Here is an 8,566-nt window from a genome sequence, read left to right on the forward strand (position 1 = left end):
AAAATTGAGAAAAATAGATGTAAAGTGTGGGATTCGAACCTGGATCAAATCTATACAAAAAAAGACACTAATCACATTGCCACATGAGGTGTTATGATTTAAACTTAGACATAAATATATATAATATATTATTATATAAATAATATATGTAATATATTATTATATAAAAAGTTATATAATTTTATTTTTCAAGTCATTTCGAGCCGAACACAAGCAGAGCGAACAAACTTTTGTTCGTGTTCGGCTCGTTTACATTTCGAGCTTAAAATTTTGTTCGTGTTCGGCTCGTTCGTTAAGCCTGACGAGCCGAACACGAGCTGTTCACAAACAACGAGTCAAATTGGCAGCCCTATCTGTGTTTGCTTCTGTTGCAACTCGCGTTTGTGTCGCTCTCCTTCGCTCGCACAGCTTCGTCGACTCTCGTTGCTTCGACGCTGCGCAGCGTCTGCATGTTTCGACGCTGAGCCTCTCTTTACCCGACAACAAGGTCTACAGATCCGCTGCTCTGATGGCCCTCCCTTCTTCTTTGGTTGAATTTGACAAAGTCTCATTTGCCCACGTGGTGGGTAACCCTCAGGAGGAGTCTGCGGTTGTCTTCCCCTCAAGCTATAAAAACTGTCGTGATGGTACAGGTGATTGCCCTTTTGTTAAAAAGGAAAGCAGGAAAAGTGGGAAAGCAGTAATATTTTTCTCTGACTTAGAAATTTTAACCCTGATGGAGAAATTCAAATTTGCTCTTATTGAAAAATTTCAGTGGGGGCACCCACCTATGGAAGTTATTATAAAGAGTGTTGATGATCTTAAATTAATAGACAAATGGAAAGTGAGACTCATGGATGGGAGACATGTGTTGATTCAACTAATCGTGGCTGAAGACTACACCCGGATTTTCTACAAGAAATATTTTAATATTGCAGTCAAGTCAATGAAGTTACTCAAGTGGTCTTCTAATTTCGATCCAAATCATGAAACTCCCACTGTACCGGAATGATTTAGTCTACCTGGTCTCAAGCTGTATTTTTTTCATCATCAGGTTTTCTATTCTATTGGGGTCATTCTTGGGGTCCCTTTGAAGCTAGATCTAACCACTTTCAATTTAACCAGACCTTTTGTGGCCAAAATACTTGTGGAAATGGATATTACTTTACCTGATGTTACTGAAGTCTGGCTAGGAACAACTCATAATGAATATTGACAACAAATTATCATGGAACACAAACCTTCTTATTGTACTCACTATAAGATGTTTGGGCATACCCTTGATAAATGTCACAAGCTCCATCCTAATTTGAAATCTAAGGTCCAAGTGAATAAGGATGGGTATAACCCCACTGCTATAGACATATTAGTTCTACCTGTGGAGGACACTACCACAAGACAGGAGGTGTTTGTTGCCCCTGTGGACCCCCCACTGACACTGTTGTTAATGCAATTGATGTGATGTTGGATGGCTCTGTTGGGCAACCTACACCTTCAAACCCTATTGAAAACAACACTGAATGACTATTACTTACAAATGATAGTATTCTGACTAATACTCAGAAGAACCTCGCAGCTCCCCATCTTCAAGAAATATCAGGTGTAGAGGCAACTCGTACTTCACATATACTAAAACCTATTGTGGGTACAATGGTTAATAATCCTTCTGCTACAGCTCTACCACATCATCAAACTAATTTTTCAGATGAGGAATGACAGGTTTACACTTCCGAAGGAAGAAGAAGAATGGAGATAGATCTACTAGATCTACTTGAGCTCAAGAATCTTATGGATGATATTTTGGTTACTTCGAGTAATGGTACACACCTTACCAATTTGTTAGTTGGAACCCTTCTGAGAACTAGAGGCAGAGACAAGACTAAATTGGGATGATCCTCATTTAAATTGGGATGACCCTCAATTTTTCTGCACCCTGTTTTTTTTTTGTTTTTTATATGTACCCTTTTTTACTTTTTGTGTGTGTGTTGTACCATGTGGGTTGGGTGTCTATTTGGGCCCATTCACATAACCTATATGTATCTTTTCTCTTTAATATATTGCCCTTGGGCTATATATATTTGTGTGTGTGTCTCTCTCTCTCTTTGTATATCTGTGTGTGTGTGTGTGTGGACGCGTGTGCGTGAAAGTTTAAAATTATTTTCACTAACTTGAGTAAATTAAAATTGTTGATATGCATATCCAAATTAGGCAAACGTGGGTCTGCTATTACATTTGAGGAGAAATTATTCTCTCTTAATTATCAATTTTTGTGTTTTTCTTTCTTTTTTTTAATCATGAAGATTTGAATTTCCCCTGATTGTAATAAGGTTAGTCTAAGCTGTATAAATATTTGTTATTTGCTTAATGAAAGGGTGAGAACGTTTCCTTAAAATTCTACATGGGTCTCATATCAAGGGAAGAGATCATATATCTCTGAAATTCTGGCATTTTCTCTCTGTAGTGCAAATCATTTTCGGAGGAACAAGAAGTTTTCCTTCTCTGTTCTCGACTCTACAAGAATTGCAGAGAGAAAAATTTTATGTGGAGATAGAGTTACGTATAAGTGGATGTTAGCCTAGGATAGGACTGCAGTTAGGCTAATTTTGATACCAAATTATACCAGAGTTAACCCAAACTATAATTGAAAAGGCAAATATTATTACTGAAAGCCGATTAGGTGATTACAACTCACACACTGAAAGGGAAATGCAACAACAGAAACAAACAAACACAACTAAAATGTATCCTAAAGTGGAGGTCAGCGAGGTGGGTTGGAATTGGTAGATTGGGATGTTGGAAGGTGCTGAATTCGGTGGGTAAGGTTTATAGAAGGTGTATGAGTTGTGGTGAGGTTTGTCGTCGGTGAGAACAGTAACAAGACGGCGCGGCGGATGAATTTGGGTGGTAAGGGAGGTAAGGGCGGTGTTGCGGTTTCGAGGGAGTGGTGAGAATGGTAAGGGCGGCAATAGAATTGGATATAAATGGTGCGGCTAGGTAGTGGTGGGGTGATAAGGGCGGCTAGAATGGTTATGGCTGTGAGGGAGGCCAAGTCTGGAAGGTGGCAGCACATGGGAAGGTGTAGGGCGCATGTTTTGGAGGCCGCGGAATGTTGGAAGGGGAGGCACGATGGTTGGGAAAGCAGGGAAAGGCAGGGACAGCAATTCCTTGATGTTTTAAATAGGGGCAGTAAGCAGAAGAGTGGCTGGTGGCAACTTGAAGACAGAACATTGTAAGAAGAAACAGCATAAAAGTTGTTCTGAGCGGCTGAAATAGAGATGGAGCAGCCGGGAGCGATGCGGGAGTAGGAAGAAGGGACTATAGCTGCTAGCGAACGGGCGCGCGGTGCTGTGGTAATGTTCGCACTGATTTATTTAAATTTTTGTATAACAAGTTCTTCCTAAAACGCTCAAAGAATCACCTTGGGTAGTTGTTTATCCATTATAATTTCAGTTTCTTTTTCGATTAATTTCGTGTTTTGTCAGTTGCGCTAATTATTGAATTCTTATTTGTTAAATGATATCAAATTTATTTTTTTTTTATTAATTTTAGCTATTATCGTATACATCATTCATCTCATCCTACGTTGCCGGAGTGTGCCGTGACTAATACATTGGCAAAATCAACGTATAGTAAAATGAACATGTCAAAAGAAGCCCGCTTTGCAATCTTCTTCATATTCCCCGATCATTTGGAGCTTTGAGCACTTAAATTCAAAAACCACGAAAAATAACAGGAATGACAATTAAATCCTAAAAAATGTGAAGCACTGATGGCCAATTCCAACTTCAGCATCTATATGGAGTCATTTTGACTGTGAGACGCATTGCATTAACTATATGGTTACTCTCAAACCCCATAATCGCTAATGGGCGTACCTTTTTCATCTCCCCTGCGTCATCGCAGAGTAGAAGTTCCTCGGAAGCCATTTCCCCTTCGTCTGTATCACCTCGGACGACCAAAGCAGTCCGCCGACGGTTCCGGCCGGAGAAAGCGAGCACGGACGCTCCGTTGAAGCTGCGCTGAAGCGGGTAGGCGGAGCAGCAGACCCCGGGGGGAGGGACCATCGCCTTATGCCGGAAGCGAGAAGCAGGCGAAGGTGCTCCCGCGAGTGCCCTTCCGATGATAATCTCGGCCGAGGAGAGGCAGCCCATGACGGGTTCACGGAGGGTTCTACCGGTTTTGTGAGAGTAATCGGGAATCATGTGATGCTCGCCGGAAATAATAAACTGAAGTATTAACCGGGAATCATGTGATGCTCGCCGGAAAAAATAAACTGAAGTATGATTCTATGAATGTATACTTTGGGGCCATTTGGGCCAGCGTTTTCAGTGCGGTGACCTTGGAAGGCGGTCATAGAGTATTTCTATTATTCTGATTGGAATCCATCCAAGTTACTCTTATTTTTTATTTTTGTGCCTCCCTTGTCCTAATTTCCCTTCTCTCTATCCCCTTGGATCTGTGGCTTCTTAATTTTGTGGTGAGCTTTCTATTCTTTATTTCACCGTCTTTTCTCTTCTTCGACTCCGTTTGATGGTTGTGTACATTATGCGCTCTGTGTGATAGTCTCTCTCTCTTCTAAATCTCCCTCTACTACAGAAATTTTTGTCTTATCCATTCAGTGATTTTGTGATAGTACAAATGCTATTGTGCAATAGTTCTCTGTTTGGTTGTTGGGTTCATCTCTCTGATTTCTCTATTTGCTCGGTTTGGTGATTTTAGGTTTGATATGTTCGGTTAATGATTTTGATGTTTCTTGTTGCATCCATGATGGATTTGGTTTATGATTTTGAAGCTTTGTGCTTTGCAATTTCAGTTGGTTTTGGTCAGTTCGGTTTGTGGATTTGCTATGTTTGTTTTGGTTTTATTGGTATAATTACATGTCTATCACCTCAAATGATGGTTTATATTTTGTTCTACCCAATATGGTTTTGATATTTGAGCGAGAATTTGAGAAATGCATACAAGTTGGTGTTGGATTTTGGAATAGCAATGTTTCAGATGCTGTGTATTTTATGAATATGGATTGGGATTTTATCAAGAATTTTTATGTTTTGAGTTAGAATTAGAGAAATGGAAGTTATATAGTGTGGATTTGTTAACAACAATGTTTTAAGTGTGGTGTATGTTTTGTATTGGGTTCTTGATTTGTTCAAGCAATGTTTCAGGTGCCATGAATGTGATATCCTAAAAATGAAAAACATGAAATGGGGTTTTATCCTTACCATTGATGTTTGTGTGAGAGTTTGTGAAATGGTTGAAAGAGGGTGCTTAATTTGTTGTTGGCAATGTTTCGTGTGCCCTGTACAAGATATCTTTAAAATGAAAAATATGGAATGAGGCTTTATTTTTACCTTTGATGTTTGAGTGAGAGTTTGAGAAATGACTGAAAGAGGGAGCTTGATTTGTTGTTAGCAAGAAATGACTGAAAGAGGGAAAAGAGGGAGCTTGATTTGTTGTTAGCAATGTTTTGGGTGCCCTTGTATGTGGTATCATAAAAATGAAAAATATTGAATGGGGTTTCATCTTTATCTTTGATGTTTGAGTGAGAGTTTGAGAAATGGCTGAAATAGGGTGCTTAATTTGTTGTTAGCAATGTTTCAGGTGCCCATTTTCATAGAAGTCATGTCAAATATATGATTTATATGCTATTTTTTGCTTGCAGGTGCTGCTTAGCTCCCTTGCCATACATGACTCGAACACATTGCATGTAGATAGATTTTTGTGTTAACATATTTTCGTGCAGGTTGAGTCATTTTTTTTCTATTTTTCTATGTACTTTTTATATTCCTCGGGAGAGTCACGTAGTGCAAATAAGATATGGTCATGGGTTTCGAGGCATTTTGGCTCAGAAACCAAGTGGTAGGGAACCACGAGCAACAACTCGTGCCTTGTTTCTTAATTATGCATTTAATATTGATGTGTAGAATTAGGGTGGGGCATGTATGCGAAGTTTGACAGTTTTTTTTCTTTTTTGGGATGTGTTGTTGATCCAGCGACACTAGCTTTTCTTATTTTATTTGGCTTGTTGTTATTGTCTTTCTTGCATGATTGGGTACTTGATTGTTTCGCCTTTTTTCATGTGCCTTGTCTGGGAATCTATCGATGTAATTTAGTTGCTTTAGGATTTGAAATTCTAAATTTGCTATAGCATCCTAATAAAACATTCAAAATAATGAAAAATTTAGTAATAAAAATATTTAGAACTTTAAAATTGACACTTTTAATTTGATGCATGACCTTCAGGCAAGTTTTAAAATGGTTTACATAACATGATTATATCTTAAGCCATATAACAGGGTCTCCATACTTAAAATTGTAGTAGATAACTACATTCATATATATATATATATATATATATATATATATATATATACATAATAGTTTTTTGAGTGCTGAGTGTTTAAAAATCCCTCAAAATTAGAGCGTTTATTACATCCGGACTCTGCACGTAGAGTTGCAAGCGGAGTTCAGTCCACATTCGCCATGTGGAACTTTAGGTCCCATCAGAAGCACGAGGTAAAATAAACGAATTAGAGCATGCGATCCAACCCGACGGAAACTTGACTCCAGCTCAATAAGCGAAAAGGTGACTTTTTGTCCAAAGCTAATCCCACTAAAAGTCTTTTCACATTTTTTTTTTTGCGCAAATCCAGAAAATCGAATTTCATCGATTTAGGTTTTCTTTGTGCAGGGTTCTGCATGTTATAACGCCGCTCCACGTGTTATACAGCCGCCCTATAACACTCCCCTAGCCCGCGACATAACACGGGGGAAATATTTTATGTGTGTTATGCCGCGAGTTATAATGCTACCTCACATGTTATACAACTGCCCTATAACACTCTGCAGACCCAAGTGTTATACAACTGCCTTATAACACTCCCTTAGCTCGCAGCATAATACGTGGAGAATATTCCTACGTGTTATACAGCATGTTATAATACCGCCCCACGTGTGATACAACTGCCCTATAACACTTCCCTAGCCTGCGATATAACGCGTGGAGAATATTTCTTACGTGTTATACCGCGAGTTACAACGTTGCCCCAAGCATTACACAACCGTCCTATAACACTCCCCTAGCCCGCGGTATGACCCATGGTGAATGTTTCTTACGTGTTATATTGTGGGTTATAACGTCGCTTCACGTATCATTCAACTTCCCTATAACACGTTGAAAATATTCACAGTGTTCTAGCGCGTGGTCTAGCGGAATATTCTCCTTGTGTTATGCCATGAATTTAACATGTTATTTTTCAAAAATCACGTGTTATAGGCGATTTTAGCCTCGTTATGTTTAAAATCAACTTGTTATAATCTTTAAAATAACATTAGTTATTAAAATAAAACTATAATTATATGAATAAATAATTATAGATATATTATTTAGTTATTAAAATAATGATAATATAAATGTAAAATAATGATGTTAAAATTTATCATATTATACTGTTATTAACTATTCATTACATGCTATTTAATACATATATTTATAACTTAATTATATGTATAAGTAAATAGTACATCAAAATTTTTAATATAATAACTGATTTAAATTAATTAAATATAACATGTATATTATTTATTTAATTAATTCACAATTTTTATATTATTAAATTATTTAAATATATATTATTTATATAATAACTGTAAAATTTATATTAACATGTAAATATAGGTAATAACACACTAAAATCATTGATTTTAAATATTTAAATATTAATTAATGTTATAACACATTTATTTTAAAAGAAAAAAATAGGTTAAATTCGCCCAATAACTCATTACCGCCGCTCGATGACACTCCCCACATGTTATATTGCCGCCTTATAACACTCCCCTAGCTCGTATTATAACACGTGGGGAATATTCCCTGTGTGTTATACCGCGTGTTATAAATGTTTATAGCTGTGTTATGTGTTATTGTTGTATTATTGCATGTTATACATGTGTGATTGATACTATTGCAATGTTAGTAGAGTTATAACACAACAATACCGAAATAACACAACAATAACACATAATAACACAATAATAACACACAATAAAAAAATAATAACATAACAATAACACTTCAATAACATAAAGGATAGCCGTAGCCGAAGCAAAACCGTTGTAATGTTGAATGGTAACCGCAGAAAACAAGAAACCGAAGCACAGGCGCCGACGAAGCTGTAGGGCGAAGAAAAAATATTACATCAGTACTACGCACGTAGAGTAACGTGCGTAGCCAATGAAATCACGCCACGATACCCCGCGCGACACAGAAAAAAAAAACGGCGCAGTAACACGGGGAATATTCTCCCCTGTGTTATTCATGTGTTATTTGTCAACATTCAGAAGTGCTCCCCCGAGGAGGAGCAGAATCGTCTCTAGAGGTCAGAGATTGTTAAATGCTGACCAAACAAGCAATCTGAGTTCAAATTCTGATGTTCGTAAGCCTCGTCGTAAAAGACGACCCAAGAAGAAAAAGCAGGTGAAACTTCAATACTATTTTCATTTTATCCTAATGTCTTAATATGGTGACATTCATTTTCTTATTTGCTAACAAACTTTTTTTATAATAACACAATAACACATCAATAAC

The 8,566-nt window shown here is 37.4% G+C and overlaps 1 pseudogene; it reads right to left on the bottom strand.

Moving 5' to 3' along the window:
• Positions 1–4,319, bottom strand: part of LOC110025133 — a 31,198-nt pseudogene extending 26,879 nt beyond the window's left edge.
• Positions 4,320–8,566: the final 4,247 nt, after the last annotated feature.

The sequence above is a fragment of the Phalaenopsis equestris genome, unplaced genomic scaffold (assembly GCF_001263595.1).
Source record: "Phalaenopsis equestris unplaced genomic scaffold, ASM126359v1 Scaffold000291, whole genome shotgun sequence".
NCBI lineage: Eukaryota > Viridiplantae > Streptophyta > Magnoliopsida > Asparagales > Orchidaceae > Phalaenopsis > Phalaenopsis equestris.